General features: G+C 40.8%; 1 long non-coding RNA gene across 1 annotated transcript; it reads right to left on the reverse strand.

The window, feature by feature from the left end:
• On the reverse strand, positions 1–27,516 carry LOC142830660 (uncharacterized). The gene is made up of 3 exons (XR_012906101.1): positions 27,439–27,516; positions 6,849–6,946; positions 1–92 (listed from the first exon to the last, which is right to left on the reverse strand). It is a non-coding gene; the product is annotated as an uncharacterized LOC142830660 (long non-coding RNA).
• Positions 27,517–27,876: the final 360 nt, after the last annotated feature.

A 27,876-nucleotide genomic window follows, 5' to 3' on the forward strand; every position in this document is an offset into this window, starting at 1 on the left:
ATGGTTCAGTAAATATCCATTTTTAGTGTCACTCACTCTACTACAACTGTTGAAAAGACTTTTAAGAGAGTTGCATCCAAGTGTGGGTTGACCTGGTTTAAAAGGAAAAATAGAACTTAGTTATTACTTCTAATAGTAATCCGTACAATTTTCATTTCTCTTTAAATGATCACACTTTAAGAATGAACATGTTTGTAATCACTGCTGTTCCTTCATAAAACAATTTCTATCTTCCAACCTTCTTCATGCTATGCATTGCAAAAAGGGAAAACTGACTCCAAATTTGTCTGGAAGAAAACTAATCTTCCCTTTTTAGAGTGAAGATATTTTTTTTAACCTCCTTATTCTGTTCCAGGTTTTGTGTGTCACTGACCCACTTTTCCAGCCTAATTCCAGTACTTGGGAGCCAATCAATCTCAGTCAGGAAATGGGAAAAGCAGGACAGCTTACTGGGAAAAGCAGGAAATGGGAAAAGCAGGACAGCATGTCTACGCTGTAGGCTTTTTGCACAAGAACAGCTGTTCTTGCGCAAAAACTTGCAGAGCATCTATACTGTATGCGGTTTCTTGCGCAAGTAAATGTACTGTAAAGCATCAGAAAACAGGGCTTCTTGCACAAGAGTTATTCCTCTTCACATGAGGAATAAGCCCTCTTGCACAAGAACTCTTTCACAAGAAGGCAGTGTGGACAGGCAACAGGGGTTTCTTGCGCAAGAAAGCCCTATGGCTAAAATGGCCATCAGAGCTTTCTTGAGCAAGAGAACATCCACACTGCCATGGGTGCTCTTGTGCAAAAGCACTTCTCTTATGCAAAAGCACATGGCAGTGTGAATGTGCTCTTGCACAAGACTTTTTGCACAAGAACTCTTGCACAAAACAGTTTTTGCGCAAGAAACCTGCAGTGTAGACATAGCCTAAACATGTTGCTACTGACCCTCACAGACACCCATTTTTGTAGTATTTTGATCTCTCCTAGGCTATGTCTACACTGGCAGGTTCTTGTGCAAGAATGGCCGTTCTTCCGCAGAGCAGCTACACTGTCCACCCGCTCTTGCACAAGAGGATTTAAAGTAAGAGGGCTTCTTGCACAAGAGCTACACTGTTTTCTAACAAGTGTAAGCTCTCTTGTGCAAGAGCTCTTCTGCAAGAGGGCAGTGTGGATGCGCAGCAAGGATTTCTTGCCGGGCGCCGCCATTTTTAAATCCCCGGTATTTCGGACTCTGTGCCCACGGCTACACGCGGCACGGAGTAGGTAGTTCGAATTAGGCTTTCTACGAATTAGGCGTTCCATGAGGAGTAACGGTAGTTCGAATTAGCCTAATTTGAACTACCTACTCTGTGCCACGTGTAGCCACGGGCACGGAGTCCGAACTACCGGGGATTTAAAAATGGCGGCGCCCGGCAAGATGCAAATGAAGCCCAGGATATTTAAATCCCGGGCTTCATTTGCAACTTCGATTGACTACATTAACCACCCTAGTTCGAACTAGGGTGGTAGTGTAGACATACTCTTAGAGTGGTTCTCTCTAGTATGTGTTTTGGCTGGGTTTTTGGTCAAGCTCCCCTCTTTAGTGTTTCAGAGGAAAGTAATTAGAACTGGTAGCATTCAATTTAACTAAGTGGGAAAGGCACCTGAAACAATATACTACAATAAGAAGCTTCATACATATTTTCACTTAGGTGCTAACTATACAGAGAAACTACTTTAACAATTGACTTGAAAAGGCAGCCTTATCTAAGGAGCAGGAAAAGGAAAATATTTCACCTATACACTATCAAGTTTTTGGGCTCAATTCAGGAAAGCACTTAAGCACTTGCTTACATCAATCCCCCTTGAGCACACACATTTAGCATGTGTTTAAGTCCCATTAGAACTTCAAGTTGTCTTTCAGTGAATAAGGATGCTTTCTTGAATCCGGGCTGCTGAGAAACAGACATGCCTCTCTCCTCACTCCATCAGCACAGCTGCAATGATAGAGTTCATCTAAACATGAATTACTTGCACCTGAGGATCACCAAAGCAGTCAACAACCCCAAACTATCTTTCCCACAGTTTTGCTTAAGAGCTCTGCAGTCTGCTCAGGGCTTAATGAGGTAAAAAAGAAAAGCCACTGGGAGCTTCTGAGTATTTTAAATCAACAATTAACTTCCATGGTGCTTGATCAATGGGAAAAGGTTGAATCTTACTGGCTTAAAGGTGTCCTCATTTGGCAGTAATGATTGAAATTTCACGGATGCTATTAGATTATTTTCACGCTGAACAGAGGTTATTTGCAAACACACTCCCTTCCATTCTGCTTGCCTTGTACCAAGAGCCTGAACTGAATGCATATTGAGCTAGGATGATGTATTCCACATTGCACACAATGAGGCTGAGAAAGTTTGATAATTATATGAGGCGAGGAAAGCTGCATGGGTAATAGTGAGAAATTATGGCTTGAAAGGCTTGTTGCATTGGAGGAGTTAAAATGATTTAACTACTATACTCACAGTTCATACAAGGGTGTCTAATGGTCAAAAATGTGTATAAATGAGAGGGACTGGAAAATAGGGTGTGTAGGTTGGGAGGGAGAGAAATAGAGTTGATGTGCAGTGTACTTAGTGACTGTCTTTCTCTATACAAGTCTATTTCCATCTTTTTTTTCCTGGAGGCCACAATGGCATAGAAAAATTATAAAATCATAGAAATAAGATTATAGGAGGAAGTTTACAATCAAAATACAATGCCTTTTCTTCATAATAATATCTTTAATACAAGATTTAAAAATAGCAAGCTTTAAACACACTGCTAACAATAATCACTAAGTATAGTACTGTATTAAGTATATATCATAAAAGCAATAATGGGTCAGAGACCTATATCATTTACACCATGAGTATGCTTTATACAGTCAATACAAAAGGTACCCATAGGCCCATTAAATGGAACATAGTAAGGAATAGCGACTAAAATATAATTGAAAGCGGTTTAAACTAATAGTGTTGTTTGTATAAGAAGCAAGACTTGTTAAGATTTTCCTCCTGAAAGTGAATTTTTCTATGGCATATTTACTACTGTTTACTTGAGACTACATTCTGTTTCTTAAGCCTCATCTCAAATAAGGAGCTACACCACCTCAGCGTGGGTGTTGAGGGCATTCTGTCTCAGATAAAAAGAATGTTTCAAGGAGCATCTTAACTGCATGAAAGGAGAGGGCGGGGCAATATGTGATACCCCTTCAGGGCTGTGACATTCTTCCTTCTGGACATTTGGAAAAAAATCTGATGGGCATGCAGAGGACAGAGACATGATTCCAACTACTCCCCATTGCTCCATTCCTGCACTGAATTCATCACATAGGAGGAAATAATTAAGCAGCAACATCTGAACGCCCCATAGCAAAGCAGCTTCATTTCTGCATGTCCTTATGCAGGTCGATCAACAGGGAAAGTATCCTTTATCTTTCCCAACTGTGCAGTGATATGAAGGCTGGCCATTAACTTGTCCATAGCAAAGTAAGTACTGGAATGAATTGTAGGGATACCTTTTTGCATAGCAACCAGGGTTGCATATTTCAGATGATACCCATTCAAACCAATGAAAAATAATCCTATTTAGTGATCCAGAATGATTCAGAAAGAGGGGGAGGAAACTAATAAACACATGCTGCCGTATACACAAAAATGGCTAATCTATTTCAGTGGATGGTTGGTCTCCAATTACATGAGCCACTATTGAAGTTTACCAATTTTAGCTGCTCTGTGCACATGCCCCAGTGCCTGAAGGAAGAAGCGCATGGTGGCGGCTCCAGAACCTAGGCATTGGGTTAGAGTCGGGGGGAGAGGAGCTGGGCGTGCCTGGCTCTAGAAGAGGTGAGGGGGTTGGGGGTTCTAGGTTCTTGGGGAGGGGACGGAGATTGGGTTAGAACGGGAGTGGGGGGGGATGGGAGTGGCTGGCTCTAGGGGAGTGGGGGCATTGGGTTAGAGCAGGGGGGCTATGGGTGCCTGGTTCTGGCGGAGGGAAAGGGGATTGGGTTAGAGCGAGGTCGGGAGGGTGAAGCACCTCAAAGTCTTCATGGATGCAGACTAAGGCAGTCAACACAGATGTCATATTTAAATTCCAGGGCAAAAAAAATAATCAACATGTACCTGATTTACACTGTGTTTCTTTAAAGAAAATTCAAATGCTATTATTTGCCAGGCTAAAGCAAGTATTCTGAGATATAAGTCTCTCCTTTATAGTTTGTGAACCTCTCATATTTGTAGTCTGGGACAGACCTGAATTTTTAGAACTATAAAAAAGCCATAATCTTCATTAAAAAAAAATGAAGAAACTATACCAGACATCAATAAGCTGGAGTGAAACAGGCACTTCAAATTGTGCTAATTTGCTTCTTAGTTCAGTTTAATTTTTAAAAACTCACAGAACATAGTAGGCCAGTAGTGTTAAATTTAAAATACATGGGGGAGGAGGGAAATGTTTTTTTTAGTGTGAGAATATTACTGTATTTTTAAAGATTTTTTTTTTTATTTGATGTTTGATCCTTCTCAAGTTCTCTGAAAATTTATGGACCGGCTATGAATTTAAGTGACTAGAGATTTTTTTATTGGTTTTTGTCCAAAATGTCCTGTAATATTGTTTTTATCACTACATTTTGTGTAATCTATCTATCAATCTAAAAATAAATATATAATACGTGGCTCTTCGCACTCTATCCACAGCTATCTTGGCTCTTCGTCTCTAACTAGTTGGCCACCCCGGTATAGGGAATAGGCATGGAAGCATTATGCCATATATTTCCTGTGTGATGTTAAGCAAATGAGCTAAATTCTCTGTAACAGAGGTTGCTCATCTGAAAAATGAGAATATTAATGTCTATTCCCCAGGTAATCTGAGAGGCTTTATTAATATTTGAAAATTGTATTGAGATCCTTGTACATGTCTGGAGGTGCTAGGTGCAAACAAATTGTTATATGATCATTACGCTCCTATGTTTCCACATCTCACAACCTATTATTGCTCAATCTTACATATTCTATTACTGTCAATTAATAATTTGTGTAAAAGATTTTCATAGAATTCACCAACCTGATTAGAATTGTATCAATTTTTAAAACTTAAAGTCTTTGCAAAATTCCATACATTTTATACATTGTGTCAGTTTTGTAGTAAAAAATGGCATAAATCAGTGCAAAATTATTCTTTAATAGAAAACCTACTGCAGTATTCTAAAGTGGTTGTCCAAAACCTGAAGTTAATAGAAAGATACAGTAATGCAGGCTGTACCTATCTGGTCTGGCACCCTCAGGACCTGAGCAGTCCCAAACCAGGGAATTTGCTGAACCAGGGAGGTCAATTGACCTTCTGTCCAATGGGCCCCCAATTTTCAAAAATGACACCAATAATATATTCAAATCCTATGTTAGTGTGGTCAAACCAGTCTACAGATTAATAAAATATTCATATATGAAATCTAGATGATGTGTTAAGGATCCTTTTTTTAGTGTGTAACGTCTAGGAAATGAAGGCTCATTTTAAATGCACTGCAGAGACTTGCATTTTCTTTTCAGAACTATATAACACATTTAAAAGAAGAAAATAGAAAAATCCTGGCAGATAAGATAATATTTTAGGGCACAGTTGTAACCCCCAATGAAATATGGTTTATAATACAAGTGTGTGTCACTGTTATAAGTGAAGGACCTTGAAATATAATCACAAACTGTAGAATTACATCATCTGGAACAGTTCAAAATAGCAAATACAGATCCAAAAGTTTAGGTTCCTTGTACTAATAACTTAAATATGATACATGTATTACTGCAGAGGAAAGTATAATAATAGTGTTTGTGATTTGCTAGGAATTTGAGATGAAAGGCTTCCTGCATTATTTTTACATTTATGAACTGATTAACAACAATGCTCATAATGTTGTTTCATTGAACTCTGACTAAGAGCTGACCCAATGATCTTTGTGCCTACACAAATAAGTGCCTAATGTAAACTAATGATGACTCTGTTCAACTAGTGGTCTTAGGGTATGTCTACACTAGCTCATTAATTTGAACTAGGTAGACAAATCAGGCAACCGGAGTTGCAGATGAAGCCAGGGATTTAAATATCCCAGACTTTATTTGCATGTTCCCATCCAGCCGCCATTTTTAAATCCTCCTTAGTTTGAACTAACTGCCCGGGGCAGTTTAAAGTTAATCCAAACTAAGTCCTTAGTACGGATTAACTGTTACACCTCATTCCACGAGGAGTAACAGTTAAACCGAACTAAGGACTTAGTTCGGATTAACTTTAAACTGCCACGTGTAGCCGCAGGCAGTTCATTCGAACTAAGGGGGATTTAAAAATGGCGGTCAGACAGGAACATGCAAATAAAGCCCGTGATATTTAAATCCCAGGCTTCATTTGCAACTCTGGTTGCCTGATTTGCTTACCTAGCTCAAATTAACGAGCTAGTGTAGGCATATCCTTACAGACTTCTGTATAGCAAAGGCTCCTACCAAACTTGTAATATGTGCAGCAAAGCCGCCTGTAGCAGAGGGGAGAAAGATGAGAAGAAAGTTAACTGCAAAAGAGGTAAATTCTCCTCTGTGCAAAAGGGTGGCTCTCAAGTAGAGTTGAAGGGTCTTATTCATGGTGAAAGACAAGTGCTCTGCATTAATCAGATCTGATACAGGGATGCCTAACAAACAGATAATCTGGAATAGTGACAGCAGAGTGTGTTCCAGAAACAAATGGGAGGCAGGCTGATCTTTGGCCTATTTCTTGACAGTGGATTACGCTTAGGACAGAATTGCTCTTCTGAAGAAAAGGGCTGTGTCCCTGGAAAAAATAATGAGAGTTCACACAGTACAAACCTTTCGATGTCAGCAAGAATGAGATATAGATTTTAACAGTAGATATAGCAGCTGCTGCACTGAGATCTGGTGCCTATGTCAGAGGCCAGGTGCAGAACCTTTTTTTAGAAAAAAGAAGAAGAATTAAACAATAAATACAGACCATAATCCTTAGTTCCTCAGTTATCTTAGAAAGATTGGACTTGTCTCTTTACCTAGACTCACTTTCCCTCACATAATTTTTTTATGGCATATTTAACATGCATGGTTTTAAAAATCCAGATTTTAAGAGCCCACACTTCAATGTAAACTTGAATGGGAAGGCATAAATAGAGATTTTAAAAATCACAGAGCAGTAAAAATTATTTCCATTCTGAAATACACAGTACTTTTTGCCATCACATTTTTTTCATATCCCCAAACTTCTTCTCTACCATTCTCTGACAGACATCATAGACCGCACTCAAAAAGAATAAAGTTTTCAACAAATATTAAATTCCTGTGTTAACACTTCAACCAACATTTGAGAAGGAAAAAAATACTTCCTCAGACATTAAATGAGAGCCATGACAGTGCTTTCTCTTGAAAAATATCAGAGCTGCTAGCTAATAGAGCTATCTCTATACAGTAAATATAATGGTATTAGAAGGGCTCAAAAGTTTCAAAACAAATGTTTCGCAAATACTTTTCAAATACCAGCCTAAGTAGAGATTGAAATTTTTTTTAAAAGCTCAGAGAAAAAGTTTTCAGCCATCTCAAACCTCCACCTATAGCTCTAAAGACATATTTTTAGTGATAGAAAATAATAGTGTCAAAACATTCCTTCATTGCAGTCAAAGTACAATATTCCTCTAAGGCATCATTTCTCTGCTGTTGAATCTATTAGACCTTACAATTTTGAGTAGTGTAGACCCTCATAGAGACTGAGGGGAAAGATATGCATTTCACCAATGACATGTGGAAAAGCAATCAGACACTGAATTACATGGCTGTCACTGTCCATTTACCTTCTTTATCGCTACTCACTGTAAGCTCTCACAAGGCACCACTGAAAATGACACTGCTATACAGAGTGGGACAAATATTTGAAAAATAATTTATTAAGTTTATTGAGACCCCTTTTCTATTTGCAATTTATCTGCATGGAGGTTGCAATTTTTTCTTACAGATAATGCTCATTGTTTGTAGGGTTTTGTTGTTGTTCTTTTTTTGTGTGGGGGGGAGGAGAGGGGAGGGAAGGTGAGGAGCAGGAATATTTTCCAGCCTGAGGACAGCCCTCAAATAATTTAAGAGTATTTGGTATTCATGATTCACTATTTGTTCTGTGATTGGTCACCTCTGTCACATGGTATTTTGTTGGCTCCCTAATCAAATTATCGAAGATTTATAGAAGTCTTTGTGGTTTTTGAATCCCTCTGGAGGAGTTTGAGTAGGGAAGGCAATACACTTTAGAGAAACAAAACAGAGATTTAGAGAATTTTAGTTCATTTAAAATGTTTCATGACCTCATTTGCACAAGAAAACAGCATTATGTTTGGATATATATGTGGCTATTCAATTTAACAATACCTGCTGTACTGAAAGAGAGGAAAAGATATTAGCCATATTTATTGTCTTTCTAATATACTTCACATTCACTTATCCTTTTCACAGTCACATCAACTAATCATTTATGTGTGCATGTGCACCTGTGTGTAGTTCTAGTTGTGATTGCTGCAGACATATTATCTGAATTTCATTGCTTCTGTGACAAAGTTCTGACAGGGGGATCGAGCAAGTCCATTTCTGTAGAAAAGCAGTAGCAGGTGCCATTTTCCCTGAAGCTCTCAAAACATTCAGTATTCTTTCTTCTTTACAAATTCATATATATGTATATTATCTTTAAGGAGCCCCATTTTACTCTCTAAAAAGGCTGATGTTTATCCTTATCACTTTAATCATGAGTAGGTTTCATTTTTATCCAAGGCAAATCCGAAATACATTAAAATTAATGTAAAATCACCCCTGGGACAACAAATGAGTTACTTTGTTGTATATAAAGACACTAATGCACACTCCTGAGGAACCTTCAGTGGTTAAAAAAAGAAAGAAAGACCAGTCAGAAAATGTTATGAAAAGAATTAAAAGCTTGAAATGGAACCTTGGCTGTTTTAAAGAAGAAACTAACAATGGATCTATAATTTCCATTCAGTATGTTTCCCTTATTGGTCCCATAAAATGTCTCACTTTAACAACATGTATTTAAAATAACATTTACAGACATGTAAGTTATCTTCACAAGTAAGGTAATTACAGAAATCACTAGCAGTGTTTATCAATCTTTTATTTAGAAAATAGCATGTGTTATAAATACAGCATGAGCAAATATTAAAGCTATAGAGTGAAATAAGTGACCATAAGTCATGTTCAAAAATGAGCAAAGGACAATCACTTTCTGTAGACATAAGCACTTAGTGTCCTCTGCAGCTGATGAGCTACCCCCAAAACTATATGGTACTCTAGAGACTGTAAAAAGAGACAGGATTACCTGTTTCATCCTCTTTCCTTGTCCTTTTTTACTGACCCTTAACCACGAAGGACCTTTGATTGCAAAATAGAAAGTAGCTTGGCAATGTATCTTGCAGAACCAAATCTGCTGCTCTGATTATTTTTATTTTCCACTTCACAAGTTCAAGGTAATGGTTTCTCCCAAAGAACCCAAATCTAACAACCCATTTGAGGGATGGGCATTATTTTTTAAATCTATTGAAGAAAAACATCCTGTAATTAAAAATCTGATTTCTTTCAATTGTTTCTTTAAAACATAGTGCACTTCTAAAACTGTCCAGTGAAAAGTTGCTTACCAAAGAAAAGTAACAAAGAAATACTGGTGAAAATGAGGTTGTACGGATTGTTAACAAGAGAGTGGTATATTGTCTATCATATTAACTTTGTTGATTCTGCTTCTATGCATGTTTTCAAGAATGGATCATATAAGTCAAAGAAGGAAAGGATCTATAAAACAATCAATCCTCTCAGCACCATAAAGTTTTTAATGCTCATTTAATCTACTGTTCAGTATCTTAAGTGAGTGTTTTTTTGCATTTCCCTGGGAAGATTCTTTCACAGTGTAATTAATCGCTCAACTCAGAAGATATTGTCTCTTCTATTTACTTAGTTTACATTGTTTTAATTTCATCACATTGTTTATAGTCATAGTCCCAATCTAGCTCCCATTGAAATTATTGGAAAGCCTCCTATTGATTGCAATAAAAGATGGATCAGATCCGTATTCGCTATACCTTATTACATAATTAATATCTCTCTTTGGTATATGTGTCCTCCTCACCCTCATGGGTCCCTTCCTTAGTCATCCTTTGGCCAAGCAAACACCTTTATGTGAAAGCATCAGCTTTCATTATAAACATAGAAGACGTTTGTGTCAACAAATTAAATACCAAGAAATTAGTTTTGGCCACATACACTTTTGGTCTCATCTAAGTAACTCATTCTGTAGTGCACATAATTAGAAGACTTGTTTAAAAATAAATATAATTGTCTTCTGTAATTACATAGAAGTACATGAACTCAGGAAAATTTCAAACTAGTTTCTGATACCAACATTAGCAACACAGTGATGAAAGAGAAATCTTTCATAACCACATATTACCCCATCAGTCACCTTGCATTCAGGAGAAAAACTGACTTTGTCATGATATGGTTCTTAAAGCAAAAGTAATATATTCTATACAAACAGCAAGGCTGCAGCATGGCTAATTTATTCATTATCCACCCCTGAAAAATAATTAAGTCATGCTTTCTTTCCTGGTGCTTCATTACAGTTTAGCCTTTCTCTGCAGCAGTCAGTGACTGAATGCTTATTAAAATAAATTAGCTGCAAAACTTTTAACTCTGTCTTAAAGAAAAACTAATCCATTTTTCTAGTGGGAACAACATTGATTAAATAAACCAAGTTTCATGCAGAGCAGGCTAATTCCTTTAGCCACTGTTTCCAATCTTAAATCATGTTGTATCTGTATTAGTTTGGGCAGTATATAATGAGCTGTGAGTTTATAACTAGCCTTTCTGCATGCATTTCGTTCTTTGTAGCCTGGGTGAGTTCAGTGAAACACCCAAATTACTCCAAAGCACATGTTTCAAAACTGCATTGTATATGTATTATAAACAACTATACTTTTTCATATATATTACTGGATTGTAACTCTAATTCTTATTTTATGCAGTCTGACCTGACATGAACTTGTTTTCTGTTATATGCATATACCCTCTTGTGTCCTTAATTACAAAGAGAACTTTTGGAAACTCAGACCCATGCAAACATGGTGTTGTACCATATTAGATATGTTCAGTGATGGTTGTAAAAAATGCTACCAGAACCTGATTCATAGGCCTGTGAAGTTAATGAAAAAAATTCCCAGTTGAATTCAGTGGTCTTTGGATCCAGCCTTTTATGCTGTATCAGACCAAAGCCTGCATAATGACTGAATTAGCAATGCAAGATTGAGCCCTATATGATTAATGCCATTATTATTTTATTTTAACCTACTGGTTTATATTTTGGTATTAAAAAAATAAGACATTTAATGTCACCATCTAAAAAACAGTCAGCCAACAAATTTGTAATTGAGGCAATCTACTGACAGGTCAATCACATTACACACTTGTCTTTGCCCACAGCAAAAACATAGTAGACTATATCTCATGTTCTTATAAAAATTAAGTAATTTCATAATGAATTTCGAAAGAAATCCATAGCGATCCCTCCTTCAAAACCAAACCTCACTATCCAAGTTTGGTGCCAAGCCACCACTTAGCACCTACTGCAGCCTTAGGGCTTCACATTCTCTGCTTTATGTTCCCCTTGTGTGGTGGTGCATGGACAGTTGCTTTGTAGGCTTCTAGATTCTCTGGTCTTAGTCCCAAAGCTCCCTTCTCAGTCATTCACTTCCTTGCTCCCTAACCCACAATGCACAAGTAGGGGAAGCATTATAGCAGAAGGTCTGGAGAAGGATTAGAAGGGAATATAATTAATGCATCTTAGTCCCTTTATCTCTTTGTTACCAGCTGCTACAGCTTCAGAGGAAAGTGTAAGAATATTTGTTATACAGGCAGTCCCCGGGTTACATGGATCCGACTTACATCGGATCCCTACTTACAAACGGGGTGAGACAACCCGCACTAGCTGCTTCCCGCCAGCAGACCAGGGAGACGCGAAGCTAGCGCCCCCCACAGCAGACCAGGGAGACGCGGAGCGGCTTTTCTCAGCAGACACCTCAGCTTGAGAATAAAGGACTGAGGGAAGTGAGGTGTGGGAGAATAAAACTGAGCTCTGGAGAAATGTTTGGCTAGAGTTTCCCCTACAATATGTACCAGTTCCGACTTGCATACAAAATCAACTTAAGAACAAACCTACAGTCCCTATCTTGTACGTAACCCGGGGACTGCCTGTATACAGTTACAACCTTCTGTTCGTGGCTGGCTTATGTCCTAAAGCTTATAGGCAATTTTGGTGAAGCTGAAGTGAATCTCATCTGCTCTGAAGTAGTTGATCCAATCACATTAGGAGGAGGGAAATCCTGGAAATACTGACTTTCTCAGAATATGAACTGTATTCATCATCTAGGGCAACCTTCCTAGTGGGTATCCTGAGGTGTGTTACCTGGCCTTTCTGCCAGCCTCTCACTTTGTGGGAAAGTTTCCTCCTCTGGGTTCTCTGAGACCCATGGCAACAGGAGACAGGAAATGTAGGACTGTTCATGGCAAAGCTTAGCATGAGATTTTTTGGTTTTGCCCTGTTTGTTTTCAGGCACCATTTGTCTGGCCTCTGAATTGCCCAGTGGCCTTTCTAAGTGCCATAGAAACTTCAGTCGACAACATTCCATCTGACAACCCCTCAAACATCAGCTGTCTTTTCAGAAATCCTCAGGTGCTGTTAAACTGGCAGGATAGAGGAAAACAATATTATCCATATTGTCAGTCTTTTTTTCCTTCTTTCAGTCACTTCCCCTCTCTTTGTCTCTCTTACTCATTTGATTTTGGGCTGCATAGGGGAGGGAGTGTGAATATGTCTATTTTGACAGAAAATTCCTCACCTGTAGACAGGAGCCCACATAGGGGCTATAGCTAAGAGAATGTGTTACCTCTTATATTGATAATGCTTTTGTTTTCTTCTTTTCACTGTATCTGTACCAAATAAATAACATACATCTGTATACCTATCTTTACACTTAAAAAATAACAAGTAAAGGATAAAATCAGCAGTCAATATTTCATTGATGGGAGTCTTTCCAACAAGTTACTTACTATTAGCCTGAATAAAATTTTAGAGTGTTTAATATCTTTGATTTAAGAGTTTCTCCCTCTAGGCAATGCATATGAATTAGGAATGAAGAATTATAGATTTTAGAAAAAGTTTGATTATGTCATTTATCTTGTTAATCACTCTGTCCTAGTATAAATGGGCTAAAGGTCAGTAAAATACCATATGTCATAAAGAGAGCCCAGCTTCCTTATTATTGGGGAGGAGGGGAGAAGATTATGAAAAAGATGAAAGATAAATAACAATTGCTTCAAACGTTATTTTGTGATGGGGGGATATATATTTTGGATAAGAAAGTATCTGGGAAAAACTCATTATTACTAGAAATATGTGATAAATTCAGCATAAATCATTTGTTCAAAAAATTTTGCTTCTTTTTATATAGTTGAATTGCATAAGGGACATTTTAAAATTTCCAGTGAACAATTCTTAGTCTGCAGATTTCATGCCAACATTTCCATAGAAGTATTCACCATTTGTGGGTAGGTCATATCCACCTCTATTAGATACCTGAAGTCTGTCTCTTTTTTACACTTTGACAATAGCTTCTAATGCTAATAAAGTTTAATTGAATTTATTACTTTTGATTGGATATATGAGTTACTTAGTATGTTTCTTTTTCCAGATTAGATGAATGTCAATTTTAAAAACAGGTCATTATATATCTTCATTTTCACTATTTTAGTAATTAAAATGCTAAAGTAAAAGTGACTGGAGATATGAAAGGCATTTGGTTTATGTGAAGCATCCCATCTTTCAAGAAGTATAATTTAAAAACAGCTAGATTTCCCCCATGGCATTACCTTGCCAAGGATATCTCTGATAATCTCTTTCAGGCATATTTCAATCCAAATTTTGGAATATTCATGTTATTTTCCTTGCATTAATACATTATCCAAATGAGAATCATTTTTTAAAAAGCTATTATATATTTTGAAGAGTTTGTTTGTGGATTTGTTTGTACAAAATAAAGTCATAATTTGGGATTACCTACAGAGACCAAATTTTGCATAAAGAATCCTGCCACTTAAATTAGTGAATGCACTACTTTTTACACTGGAATATTCTGGGTAAGAGCTTTAAATAATAATTTTTTATTTTTCATTGTTAAAAAATCATGACTTTTATGATTAGAATTAATAAATATTTCCTAACAAAATTAAAATCAAGTCACTAATACACTGCACAGCTATTTTGGGATACCAAGATATCCTGAAATAGTTCACCCTCATCGAAGGAACATGCCCATTATTTCAAAATATTTTTTGAAATAACGGACATGCTTTTTTGCCATCCCTGTAAATATCCCCGAGAGATAAGGGATGGCTTGAAATAGCACTTTATTTCAAAATTTGGAGGCCAAATAGCCTATTTCAAAATCAAATCCAAATAAGTGTAGCCCTTCTGCCAGGCAGAGTAAATAGCAGCAAGGGCCGGGATCAGTATCTAGGGGTCTCCTCCCAACAAGGTAATACAACACCGGCTTGAGCCCCCACCCAGCGACCTGGGAAATCTTACATACCCCTCTGGGTGCCTCAAAAGAGGCAATTCTTCCCCTCTCGCAAGCACAGAGCCTCAGTATAGTAGCAAACCTTTAATAACATGAGGTAACCAACATCAGCATTAAATTGGGGAAACACCACAACTCGGATTTACAGACCAAACATGAGCAAAGGCCCTCCCCCCAGTCACAAATCCCCCCGAAGTCCCAAAAGTCCAACACCCCAAAGTCTCTGCCCCGGGTTCGTGCCGCCCCAGGGTTCAAAAGTTCACCCAGCAGGGTTTCACCATCCCAACCTGGAGGGGCGGGGATCGATACACCTTACGTGGTCTGCTGCTGGCTCCACTGATGGCTCCGCCTCTCCGTGGGGTTCTGCCGCCCCGTCGACGTGAGTCACTCCTCCACACTCCACCTGCCGTCCAGTGAGCCACCTCCACCACACTCTATCTGCCGTCCAGTGAGCCGCCTCCACTGTCCGGCTCTGCCAGCCGTCTCAGTCCACGCCCCCTGGCTGCCAGCTGGTTGCTCCTGCCGCTGCTCCACTGGCTGTCTGCTGCTGCTCCTACCAGCCGCAGGTCATCCCCATCAGCCACTCTGCTGTCTGCTCACACCCACAGGTCGCCCCCGCCAGCTGCATCTGCTGTCCGCCTGCACTCACCAGTTGTCCCAGCAAACCGCTCTGCTGTCCTCCTGCACTTGCTGGTTTGCCCCTTGCAAGCTGCTCTGCTAGTAGCCCAGTAGCTTAGCACCAGGCTCCCCTCAGCAACAGTGATTTCAGCTCTCGTCTGCCACACAGCACCAGCCTCCCCACAGCGATTTCAGCTCTCGTCCACAGCACAGCACACAGTGATTTCAGCTCATAACAGAGGAGCCTTAGCACTAGTGCTCCACTGGTCCACAGTGAAGTTAACTCCACAGCTCACAACTAGACTCCTAATAGAATCCAAATTAACTCTGATATTCCACAGTGGACAGAGCAGGGGGGTGCAATCAGTGTTGTTTAGGTCCTCAGACAGTGCCTCACCACCAGGTACAAAGACCTGTCCCCAGCCTCTCTCAATTTGACTTGGTTTGGAACCCATGCCCCTTGTCTAGCGAGTGCTACTTAGTTTATGGCAAATCCCTCTTTCATAAACAGTTCCACCATTCCATTGTCCTTGATTCGCATAATCAGGGTAACAACACTTTTATCTCCCCTGCCTCAATAACAGAGAGACTGGGGGTCCCACAGTGGCCAAAGTGACCATTTGGGCTACTGTGAGCACATACTAGACAGGGTGGGTATATCTATGCAAATTGGGCTCAGCCTCTGAAGTCTCTTTGCATCACTTGCCACAGTTCACCACCAGATGTCAGGATAGAGTTTACCCTGACCCCTCTTACATAAGATAGTACTATTTGCGTAGAACAAATTGTGTATCTCATTTTGAGTTTAGAATGCAGTGTAGACACACCCTAGCTATTAAACTATTTTAGTGCAAAGAATAGTCTTACTGTTAAAAATCACAAAATAATTCACATTTGTTATGGAAAGAGTAATGGGAGCTTTACGAGTTTCTGATGCAAATTTACTATGGTAATTATTCAATAAAATGAGTAATATTTGAAGCTGAAATCCTACACAATTAAAACTGTTCTTTTACTTCCCTTTTGCAAGTACAATAACAAAAAATTCTATTACATATGTTTAATTTCTTGAACTTTCCTATAAATTATAATCTAAGCAAAATGACTTTCCCTGTTCTGTGATGGGCCTCACCTGCTAGTTTACAATAATTGCTAAATTAAAGTTAAAAATAAAGTTGAGGCAGAAAAAGCAATCTATATTTAGCCCTTACCCATGCCCAATATTTCTTAGGCTTCAGTACATCAGGTATTACTAAAATAATGCAGAACAAAGAAAGGGTCTAATAAAGTGTGTTTAATTTGCAGTTTTATACTGGTACTCCATTATTAATCTCTAAGTACCATGAAGCTCTTTATGTTTTTGAAAAGAAAGTCACTGATTTTAAGAGTTATGCTAAAAAAATATTTAATTAATAATATATTTGAGTGTGTCTTCATGGGGTTATGTATGTTCATAAACATAGACACACACTTAACTTGAGTACTCCTCATTAAACATTATGGCTGAAATGTTCACACCAGGAAATTCAATCTTATGATTTCCAAAACCAGGGTAATGGCCACATTCCATATAGATTTTTAACCAACAGTCAAGGTTTATAGTAGAGACCAGTGATATGGGGTGCTTCAGTTTTGGAGTGTCTAATTCAATATGCCCTAAATGTCCTGATTTTCAGTGACTGATGTGTTACTGATTGGATGCACACTTTTTTCTCCCTTGAGTACCCTTTTATTTGTGTTCACACTTTCCTCTGATCTAAGTTGCCCTACTTGGCCAGGGAAACTGAAGGAAGGGGTGAGGGAAATCAAAATCAGAAGTCTCCCTTTTTGGTCCCAAAGGTGTGTACTACCCAGCCACCTTGGTACTAAGATATTATCTTAAAATTATAACTCTTAGCCTCATTCAGTAGAACATGAGTCATCGGTTTTATGACTCAGTAAGTTGGATAATCAAAATACTTGTGCAGTTAGTTAAAATTCTAAATACTTCCACAATTAAGTTGTACAGTATAATTTAGTGAATTAATTTTCAATATGTAAAAAAATGAAATTTCACATGAACATTATATTGCAGTGATCTATATCCAATTAGCCTCAATGAATGCTATATGGCTATAGATTGTGAATTATTTTAATTAAAGTTGGAAATAACATGCAATTATTGACCAAGTTTGTCAGAGACATTTTATGTTATTTACTGTTGTTACATAATGTTATCTGCTTTAGTCTGTGTGGGTGAAAATGAATAGCAAATCAAATAGGCGGTTTGAAAAGTAGACTATATGTTGACCATCTTGAACTACAATTCGGGCAAAAATCTCTAAAATAAAAGTCTCTTCTTAAAAGAAAAGAAACCACAACTATTATCATATAGATATGTGTTTGAACCATTAGTTAATCAAAATAGATTAGTTAAGAGTCCAGATATTAAGAAGTAGTAGTTGCTGTTTCTAATTTTGAAAATGTTTGCTACTAATCTCTTGAGTCTACTTAAAATTCTTCAGTCACACAAAGCCTTAAGCTTTCCTACAGCTAGGCAGCAAAGAACATCTGAAGTATTTGTGGTATTTATTGGGGTAACAGGATAGGGTGCAAAGAAGTCCTTACAACCATATTCTCAGTGCATTCATGCAGGGAAATGTTAGAGTACAATGGCTTGCACACTTATAAAGAAATGTTTCATATTTTTTGCCACTTAAACATTCAAACTTGCTATCAATGTAGTCCTGAGTGGGGATATGTGGGATATAATAATAATAATTATATTAAATGAGAGAATGGTGTTGACATTTAAACTAAAAGAAATCAACATAACTGTCATTTTCTACAGAGAGAATAATTTTCTTCTCTGTTTTTATAAAATACTGTGTATTCATTTCCTGTTTAATCTATGTCTATTGCACTTTTGTTATCAACAGTTATTGACATTGTGTTTGGAGTAGTAAACCAGATTCTGGAGCCCCCACAAAGATTTGGGTAGGCATTATACAAACATATAGAAGACGGCCCTCGCCTCAGATGGATTACAGTCTAAATGAGAAAGTCAGACAAAGAGTAGGAGAGAGGAATTATTCCCATTTTACCAAAGGAGAGCTGAAGCACAGGGAGCTGAACAGTTCAGGGTCACATGGGCCGATGGCACTCATTATAATAACAATCTACAAACAGCAAAAATACTTACACTGATTTTATATTACCTACAACTCTCATAACACTGTGCAAGGTCTGATGATATGTATGATGTATTCTGTTGTGAATCAGATTTCCTAAAACACAAAAGGCTCAACAGCTCTCTAAAGCAAAGAAACCTAATATAATTTTATCTTAGTTTATACATCAGTTATATAGGCATTGCTTTTATATGAGACACAGCTAAATAAGAAACAGCACAAAAAGCTCAAAAGCCAGGAGGCAATTGTTTGGGCAATAGATACTATTTATTTATTTGTTCATAATCCTCTAGTACCCAGAGGCCACCAATTAAGTTTTAGGACCATATTATGGTTGGCACCACACACATACACCATCGAGTGACAACATGGTCTCTTGCCCCAAAAATTTTACAAGCTAAATAAACCCTTGGAGTAACCTTTAGAAAAACTGAATGTTAAAATACTCTAGACAGAGAATGGATCTTTATCTGTAAAGGCTTTGCTAGGATGGAAAAATTAAACAAAAATTGTGCCCTAATGAACAGAAACATATTCAGATTACTGAGCTTTATACATTCAATATACCTAGTAATCTCTTCTCATACTTATAGAAAGAGGAAACAACATTTAAAAGTGTCAGTTTATCAATTACAGCTTATGCCCTAAGTTATTGAAAGTGTTAGAGGGGTGTCTGAAGTACACTTATAGTTTCTATAAATCTGTGCTGAAACCATGCAGGAGAAGATGGGGAAAATCCTAGGCAGAAGTTTTTCAATGGAACAGAGAATGACAGAGCATCATTAGGGATATTACTCATTCCCTCATTCTAATAGAGTTCTTTGCTGCTATGATTCTTTACTATTGTCACAAAAGTGTGATTAGTTTCCAGTATTGCATGACACTTTCCTGATGTCTCTATACTGTAGCCATTCAGTGCTCTCCTATATGAAGCTCTAAGGAACTCTTGTGATTTGGCCAATTTGTCTCTATAAAATGTATGCATTGTGATTGATTTTATGAAATGCTGATTCACTGAGTGCTTTAGTGTGTACTGAATCAGATATTTGCAAACAGTTCTTTACAGGCCAAAACACAGGAGGAGCAACAGACACAATTAAAGGTTCTCACTTGAAGACCTTGTTCACATGAATGCACCCTAGTACAATGAGATGGCTGCCGTCAACTGTACACCAGTTCCCCAAGTTGTCTTCAGGTGGTAAGGATGGAGTAATGGAAAATCTCCAACAGAAAACAAGAAACAAAGACAAAGATTGTTAGCAGATGCTGTTAAAGAGGGATACACTTTCCCTACAGGACAACCTATGGACTATAAGACCTAAACAAGCCAAGGGTAGCTTATTGAAGGAAGACAAACGCTAACCAGTACCTGAAAGCTGAATAAGCAGAGTGGGATGCAATAAGGGGAGGGGTTAGGTTGGCGGGGGCTGGGAGTGCCTGGGTCTGGGGGAAGGGGAAGGCATTGGGTTGGGGGGGCCTGGCTCTGGGGAAGGGAGGAGGCATTATGTTGGTGTTGCCTGGCTCTGGGGGACTGGAGAGGGATTGGATTAGAAAGGGGGTATGGGAATGCCTGGTTCTGGGGAAGAGGAGGGGGGTTATTTTGTTAATATTTTGTTTTTTATTTATTTATTCCCAAATAAAATCATAAAACGTATATTAATTTTATATTAATAAATGTCATTGTTTTGCAATTGCATTAATAATTATATGTTTATGCAAAATCTCAAATGTACAAAGTATCTGAAATTTTCACAGAAGCGTGTTCTATTTGATTAACCCCCGTCCATACTTGGTTTTATTTCAACAAAATAAGTTATCATATAAAACATTAAAAAGTACCTTAAATTTATATTTAAATTAAAAATTATTTTCTATGAGCAAATAACAATTTTACACAAGACCTGAAAAAATATTATAAAATATACCTAAAACATAATCTATAATAATAAATACTTACAACTTTCTGATAAAGTACATTTTCTTTGGTGTCCCTGAAAGCTATCAGTTTTCATTTGTGCGGCCCTCAGTAGGCTTCGAGTTTTATCTATAGCCCCTTCTTGTTGGCACATCCCATTGTGAGTAGTAGAACTTTTTTTATGCGGTTTTTCACATTCCTTATTTTACAGTAGATTACATCCTGGGTAACTAAAGACTTTTTCATCACGTATATTCACCTTTTCCATCCCTGATGTGGCTGAACTAGCTTGCATCATTTGCTAATATTCCCCTTAGAGGGTAGAATTTAGAACCTTATTTGAGTTTGACAGATCAGCTAACATTTTACTTTGGTGCAAAAAATATGAACTGTATGAATATTATAATAAAGTAACCTTGAAGAGACAACTTAATTAGTATTTAAGTGATTCTGAATTACAATGAATTTCCTATGGAAATATGAACACCCACCTGCATATCAAATAAAGTCACCAAGTTCATTGCTTTTACTGTAAATATCACTTGAGTTCATAATAAATGGATTTCTTAAAAGAATATCTCATCAAAAATAATACATAATTTCAAAGGGTTATTCACATAGGAGTGCATACGTGATGTGCAGACTGGTGGGAAGGACTGGGAACTTGGTGATTCTCAGGTGAGCTGAGAACACACATAATGACCTTGCACAAGTCATTTTGACCTGCTTGTGCCTCAGTACGCCCAGGTGGAAAAAATGCATAAAAAGCAAAAGCTCATTACTAACCAGATGCTACATCTACACTGTGTTTACTTGGCCAATAAAGGACATATTCAAATATCTGTTCGGTTAATTTCACACTTAGCACAAAAAAGGTCTTTCTGCCATGGTGAAAATGTGGTCTAGGGTGCATTTTTATCTCTTTTCTGCTTTCTGAAAAGTACATACACTAAATAGCTTATTCTATGTGTTCAATCACTGTGAAAGGGGCATTAGCATACAGTGATCTGTTTCAATGTCTCTGTCTCCTTAATACACTGCTTTGCTAACAAGAGTGGAACAGACCTTTCTCACCATCAGTCCGAGATTAAACCATAATTCTTGCCAAACACAAAGCTAATGATTCATGTTTTAGCTGAAGCTTTGCAGCCCAAGGGAAGCTGACTCCTTTTCCTAAGGTACCTCAGTGATTATAGTGCAATGAAGTCTGACGTGCAACTTTGTGACAAGAAATGCCCTCAACCACACACCCCAAAAGCTGGCAGAGACACAAAACTCCAACCATTTGCTTTTTAGGCTGTTGCTATGCCGCTCTGCAGCTGAGCTGAAGGACGTCTCTGCCTCACAGTCTGTGCATGTCTCACTGCTTCTCTGCTCCTGTACTTCCGTAACTGTAGAGTGAAGAGAATCTTAATGTGTTGGACTGAAACTGCAAGGCACACACAAGAAGGAAAGCATGTATTTTGATTTTCTAACATTTTGGTCAGACTTATGCTATCATCTGAAATCCTTCACTTCTCTTGGGAGAGTACTAGTTAAGGGCCTACTGCAACAACAGGCTGGAGTTAGTGAAAGCAGTACAGAACTTTGGCCATCCAGACTGGAAGAAAGACAGGAGACAATGATTGAGATGTAGCCGTGTTAGTCTGGGGTAGCTGAAGCAAAATGCAGGACAATGTAGCACTTTAAAGACTAACAAGATGGTTTATTAGATGATGAGCTTTCGTGGGTCAGACCCACTTTTTGATCTGAGGAAGTGGGTCTGGCCCACGAAAGCTCATCATCTAATAAACCATCTTGTTAGTCTTTAAAGTGCTACATTGTCCTGCATTTTGCAGGAGACAATGAGTAGTTTTAATTACGCCTCAACTTCATTTACTTAAAATATCTGAGAATACTGGCAATAAATTGTGCAGTTCAGATCATCATCATTTCCTTCATCATTTCCACATCATCAACCTAGTCCTAGCCATCCTGAAGCTTCAATCTCATCTCATATGAAGCAAAAGGGAGGGCTATAAAAGGATGGAGGGTCAGCTTCCCACTGTATCAGACTGAGGAGTGGATTTTCCCCCTCCCCCGCCCGCCTCCTCTGCTTCCTTGGTAGATGCTTTCTTCAGATCCTTTTCCAATCTATTTTCTCTGATAAGTGTATCCTCTCCGTATTGATCACCTGCACTGGAAATCTGTCACAAGGAGATGCCAATAATTGTGGTTGGCTGCCTCCCCCCCCCCCCCCAGGTTAGTGGGGCTCCTAGGTACTCACCTAATATTGAACAAAAATATATCCACTCCTGTCGATCCTCCCTGAATAACTCAGGTGCCCAGTAAGATACGTGCTGATGACAAATTACCAAACTCTTCATTAGGTACGGATTTAGCCACCACATTATTTTTATAGCTCCCAGTCATACCAATGGTGAGGATTTGTATATTTATATCAGGAATAGGGAACTCTTTCTGGGTCGGGGGCTGCTGAGCCACAGAAAAATACGTTGGGGGCCACACAGGTGAGAAGCAAAAAAAAAAAAAAGTCTTCATGGACATGCCTCCAACTGAAAAGGAGAAAGACACTCCCCACATTCCCTTGCACACCAGAGCCTAGTGCAAGCCCAGGCTAGTAGATTTTGTTAGCTCAGCTGTGCGGAGATAGGGGAGAAGGAAGTAGCAGGGGACTGGAGTAGGAGTGTGAACTCACCAATGCTGGGGGGCCCTGAGTCTTGGTGGCCGGATCAGGCAAGCCAAAGGCTGCTTGTGGCCCCTGGCCCTTAGACATAAAGCAGGGGTGGGAAACCTTTCTCCTCCCTACAATGTCCTGCACTGTATGTCAGAACAAATAATATGACCCCAGGGAACAATTCCTGGACTCAGCTCAAATCCTTTTTTTCTCTGATCATTAATTAGAGCCACTTTTGGCTTCCCAAATCATTTTCACTGAAGTGAACAATACTACTGCATGCTCCTGGGCCGTTACCATGTGCACACGGGGTGTCACTTCATCCTATGATATGCTCCTACTTTCATGCCAGATCAGGAACGCTTCACCACGTACGCCCAGCTGTGAACTGCTAATGACCCAGAAACCCACTTGTGCAGCGAGTATATAATAGTGTGCTCACAAATCCACTCTACACTGTGCTTTGTCTGTTTGCATGCTTCTGAAACTGGAAACACATGATCATTAGCTCTGATTCTCTACCAGATGTCTCTCATATGCCTGCAGACTTTTGAATGTCATTGCCCAAGTGCCTAAACCACCGCTGCTTTTAGCTCTAGGTTAGGACCCAATTGCTGCAGCTCTGAGCAAGAATGAGTGGAAACCAAATTTCTGTGCCAATAGCCTCAGCTCCTTAAGACCCATTGCGAAAACATTAAAAATATGGTATTTGTGAGAGGTTGTCTATTGCTGTGAGTACAGAGGAGATTCTTTCCAACTTATTGCTATTTAATTAATTGATTGATTGATTAATAAATATTAAGTATTAATGTTCCTAGTGAGAAAATTCATACGTCATTCCTCCTGCTATAGCGCTATGTGCTCACTTCCAATTGTTGGGGTTTTTTTAGATTATCAGAGTTCATATAGCTCCTCTCATTATGCATATCTCCACACCAAAGTCCTTCCATATTTTCCCTTGCTGACTCAGGAACTAGTTCACTGTCTCTAAAAGTGCCAAAACATGTTAGCAAGAAAGAAGCCTTGAACAAGGCTGCCTCATATCTGCTTCTCTGTGTTTGGCTGAGAACTTTCCCTAAATCCCTTAGTGTGCGCCTACATAGCAGTGTTATTTTGGAATAATGGCCGTTATTCCAAAATAACAATGTGAGTGTCTATACAGTGTTTCTCAATTTTATTTGGCCAAGGAATCCTTTTCAGCTTTCCGGAATTTCAAGGAACCCCTTAGTTTGTCAAACAAAAAAAAGGGGGGGGGGGAGAGAGGGACCCACCAATTCATGAAAATCACATTCCTTCCCCAAGACCCCCCCCCCCCCATCTCCCTTCTGTGAGGCCTCATCCGCTCTGTTCCCTCCTCTCCATCACTTGCTATCCCCAGCCCTTATACCTGTCTCAACCTAGTGAGAGTGAGGTCTGGAGTGGGAATGAGGGATTTGGGTGTGGGAAGGGGTGAGAAGTACAAGCTCTGGGAGGGAATTTGGATGCAGGAGAAGGGGCTGTTGACTCAGGGAGGGGGCTCTAGGCTGGGGAGTGTTGGGTTCAGGTGGAAGGTTGGGGTGCTAAGCAAGCCAGGGCTTGTGGATGTGAGGGTGCAGGAGTTTGGGCTGGATATGTGAGGGACTCAGGGCAAGAAGGTTGTGAGTATGATGGGCTCAGGACACAGATTTGTGATGTGTGGATGGTGGAGGAATGTTGTGGCAGAAGACTGAGGATGTGGGGATGCAGGAATTTGGGGATATAAGAGGCTCAGGACAGGGGGTTCCAGTGTAGGATAGACTCAGATTTGGGGTCAGGTGGTTCAGGAGTGTTATGATGCTGCAGTGAAATGGGGGTTTGGTCTCAATTGGGGGCTTGTTGGCCTGGCTTCATTTTTAAATAAAATATTATGTCAAACTCAAAAGGTTTTAGCATTGTCTTTATATATGAGAGGGGTGAGGAACCTGTTTTGAGTCAAAGGTCACTGACCCACAGAAAAGTCAGTTGGGGCCACACAAGTGAGATGCAAAACAACAAACAAACAAAAAAGCTCCTCCAAAAAACCCCAAGCCTCACTAATGTGGTCCCAAATGAGCTGGTGGGAGTAGGGGACAGAGTGCTAGTGGGTCCTGGGGCTGGGGAGAGGGTGCTGCTGGGTGGAAGGATGCTGGCTCTGGTGGTAGAGTGCTAGGGCAAGGTGCTGGGACAGGCAGGTGGCAAGGTGCTAGGGTCAGGGACATGGTCCTGCTGGGCACTAGGGTGACTGGCAGGGTGCTGGGACAAGGAACAGGGTGCTGCTGGGTGCTAGCGTGGATGGCAGGGTGCTGGAGCCAGGGCCAGGTGGTGCTGAGTCCTGGGGTGTAAGGCAAGGTGCTGGGGCCAGGATGGCAGGGCTGCCAAGGAGCAGGATAGGGATAGGGTGCAGGATCTGGGAGGGAGCTGGGGGGCAGAAGGGGACAAGGTCTGGGTGGCAGGTAGGATGCAGAAGCAGGCTGGATGTAGGATGTCTGGCTACAAGGGAGGGTGCGAGGAGGGGACTTGGGTAGGAGTTGGACCTCCCTGATCTGGCACCCTCTAGACCTGACTGGTCCCAGATGAGGAATTTTTGGACCAGGGAAGGTCATTTCAGGGCCCCTGGTTCCCCCCCTCCCTTCCCCACTAGGCTTCTTTGCACCTCTATCCCCTGCAACCGAACTAAGCTGCCCACCCCTGCTGATTCCCTGCACTTCCCCCAAAACCATCCCTCACAATCCAAGGGAGTGCAGCACCAGTTCCCTGCAGCTCCTCACAGCCCCGCTGAGCTGCCTGTCTGTTCTGTATGCCCTCTCCCATCCACCTCAGCCCAGCTGAGCCCTGCACTGGTTACCTGCATGCCTCCCCCACAGCACAGCTGAGCCCTGTTTCCCTGCACCTCCTCCAAGCCCCACAAAACTGCTGAGCCAAGAGCCAATTCCCTGTCCCTCCCTCCCCTTGAGTCTAGCCCTGGTTCCCGGCACCTCTCTCCTCCTGCAGTCAAATTGAGCTCTGAGCTCCACACACACATACCCCCACACACCCCACAGCCCAGCCCAGCTCCCCAGACCTCCCCACCCTGCACCTTCCCCCAAACCATGTAGACATGCTGAGCCAGTGCTGATTCCCTGCCCCTGTCTTCCTCCCTCCCCTTGGCTATGGCACGATCTTGCGCCAAAGCGGCCGCTCTTGCGCAAAAATTTGATGCCAGTCTACACTGGCCGTGTGTTCTTGCGCAAGTACACTAACGTTCTCATGTATGAAATCAGGGCTTCTTCTGCAAGAACTATGATGTTCTCACTCAGGAATAAGCCCTTCTGAGTAACTATTCTTGTGCAAGAGGCCAGTGTAGATAGGCAACATGAATTTCTTGAGCAAGAAAGCCCTATTGCTAAAATGGCCATCGGCACTTTCTTGGGCAAGAGAGTGTCCAAACTGCCATAGATGCTCTTGTGCAAAAGCACAGCTCGCACATGGAAGAGTGGATGTGTTCTTGCACAAGCACACTTGCGCAAGATGTTCTTGTGCAAGAAACAACCAGTGTGGACATAGCTAAGAGTTTCCTCACATGAGCAAAATGAATTTTGTGTTGTGCACCGGTATTGAGTTTATGTGGCTTGTTTGGATTTGCCACCCAAGTTATTAATAAATATTTTTAAACCTCTATCTTTTCCCTCTGCTGCCATGTCAACTCCCCTGGTGCCTGCTGCCCCCCCCCCCACTCCTCACCTTCCTCTGCTGTCCTGACTCCTGCTCTTCTCACTGTCCTCAGCCCTCCTGCAACCTGCCCCCCTCCACCAGCCCTTCTCTCTTCCCTGTGCCCCACTCTGATCATGTGAGCTACCCCTCCTCATCCCCTCTTCTAACACCTCCCTCTACAAACCTGCCCTGCATCTCTCCTCTGGTGGTGGTCCCTCCACTGCAGGTGTCTGCCCTTCTGCTTCACCCCCAGAATCCCCTGGCACCTGCACCTTCCCTCACTTCTTCTGCCTCCTTTGCTCCATTTTTCCCTGATGCCCACCCCTCACCACCCTCTGCCCCCATTCCCCTCATGCCCCTGTGCCCTTTCACATGACTTGCTCTATCCCAGCCTTCCTCATGCCCACCCCTTCTTTCAAGCCTTCTCCCAGCACCTCCCCTCATCCCTCTAGCCCCCAATGCCCTTACCTTCTCCCCTCTCAGCATCACCCTGACCGCCTCCCACTGACACCTCTTCCCTCCTGCCCTTTTCCTCATTCTCTGTGCTTGGCCCCCAGCCATTTGTCTCTCCTCCACCCCTGTCCCTTTGGTGCCTTCCCCTTCCCCTCCGCCTCCGCACAAGCACCTTCCTCTCCCAGCCCTTCCCCTTTCCCTCTGCACAAGCCCCTTCCCTTGCTTCCCTCTCCCTCTCCCTCTTCCTCTCCCTCTACTGTACCTTCTGCCTTCCACTTTGTAGGGCCGGAGTCTGTGCTCTGTCCCCGGACTCTGAACCCGCAACTCAGCCATGTGGCGCATCACAGTGCCCAACAAGTTTAAAATCCCGGGCTGTAATGTTACGTCACATCCGGGCGTCTCCCCACCCACTGGTTTGAGCGTGCTGCGCAGGGCAGCAGCAGCCAGAGAGGGGGAGCTCAGGGAAGGTTGTGCACGGCAGGGACAGGGACAGGGACAGGGGAGAGACGCTCTGGGGCCGGGGTGGGAGGACGTGTGCAGGGGGGTCAGGACCCGCTCCAGCTCCAAATATTGCTGGAGCATGGGCACCACAAGCCCACACAACTCACCACCCAGGCCTCTGCTGGGTAAAAGTAAAAGGTTGAGAACCCCTGAGATGAACAATTCTGTTGGGAGTGTTTTATCAACATAAAATTTACCC

The sequence above is a fragment of the Pelodiscus sinensis genome, chromosome 9 (genome assembly GCF_049634645.1).
Source record: "Pelodiscus sinensis isolate JC-2024 chromosome 9, ASM4963464v1, whole genome shotgun sequence".
In the NCBI taxonomy this organism is placed as follows: Eukaryota; Metazoa; Chordata; order Testudines; family Trionychidae; genus Pelodiscus; species Pelodiscus sinensis.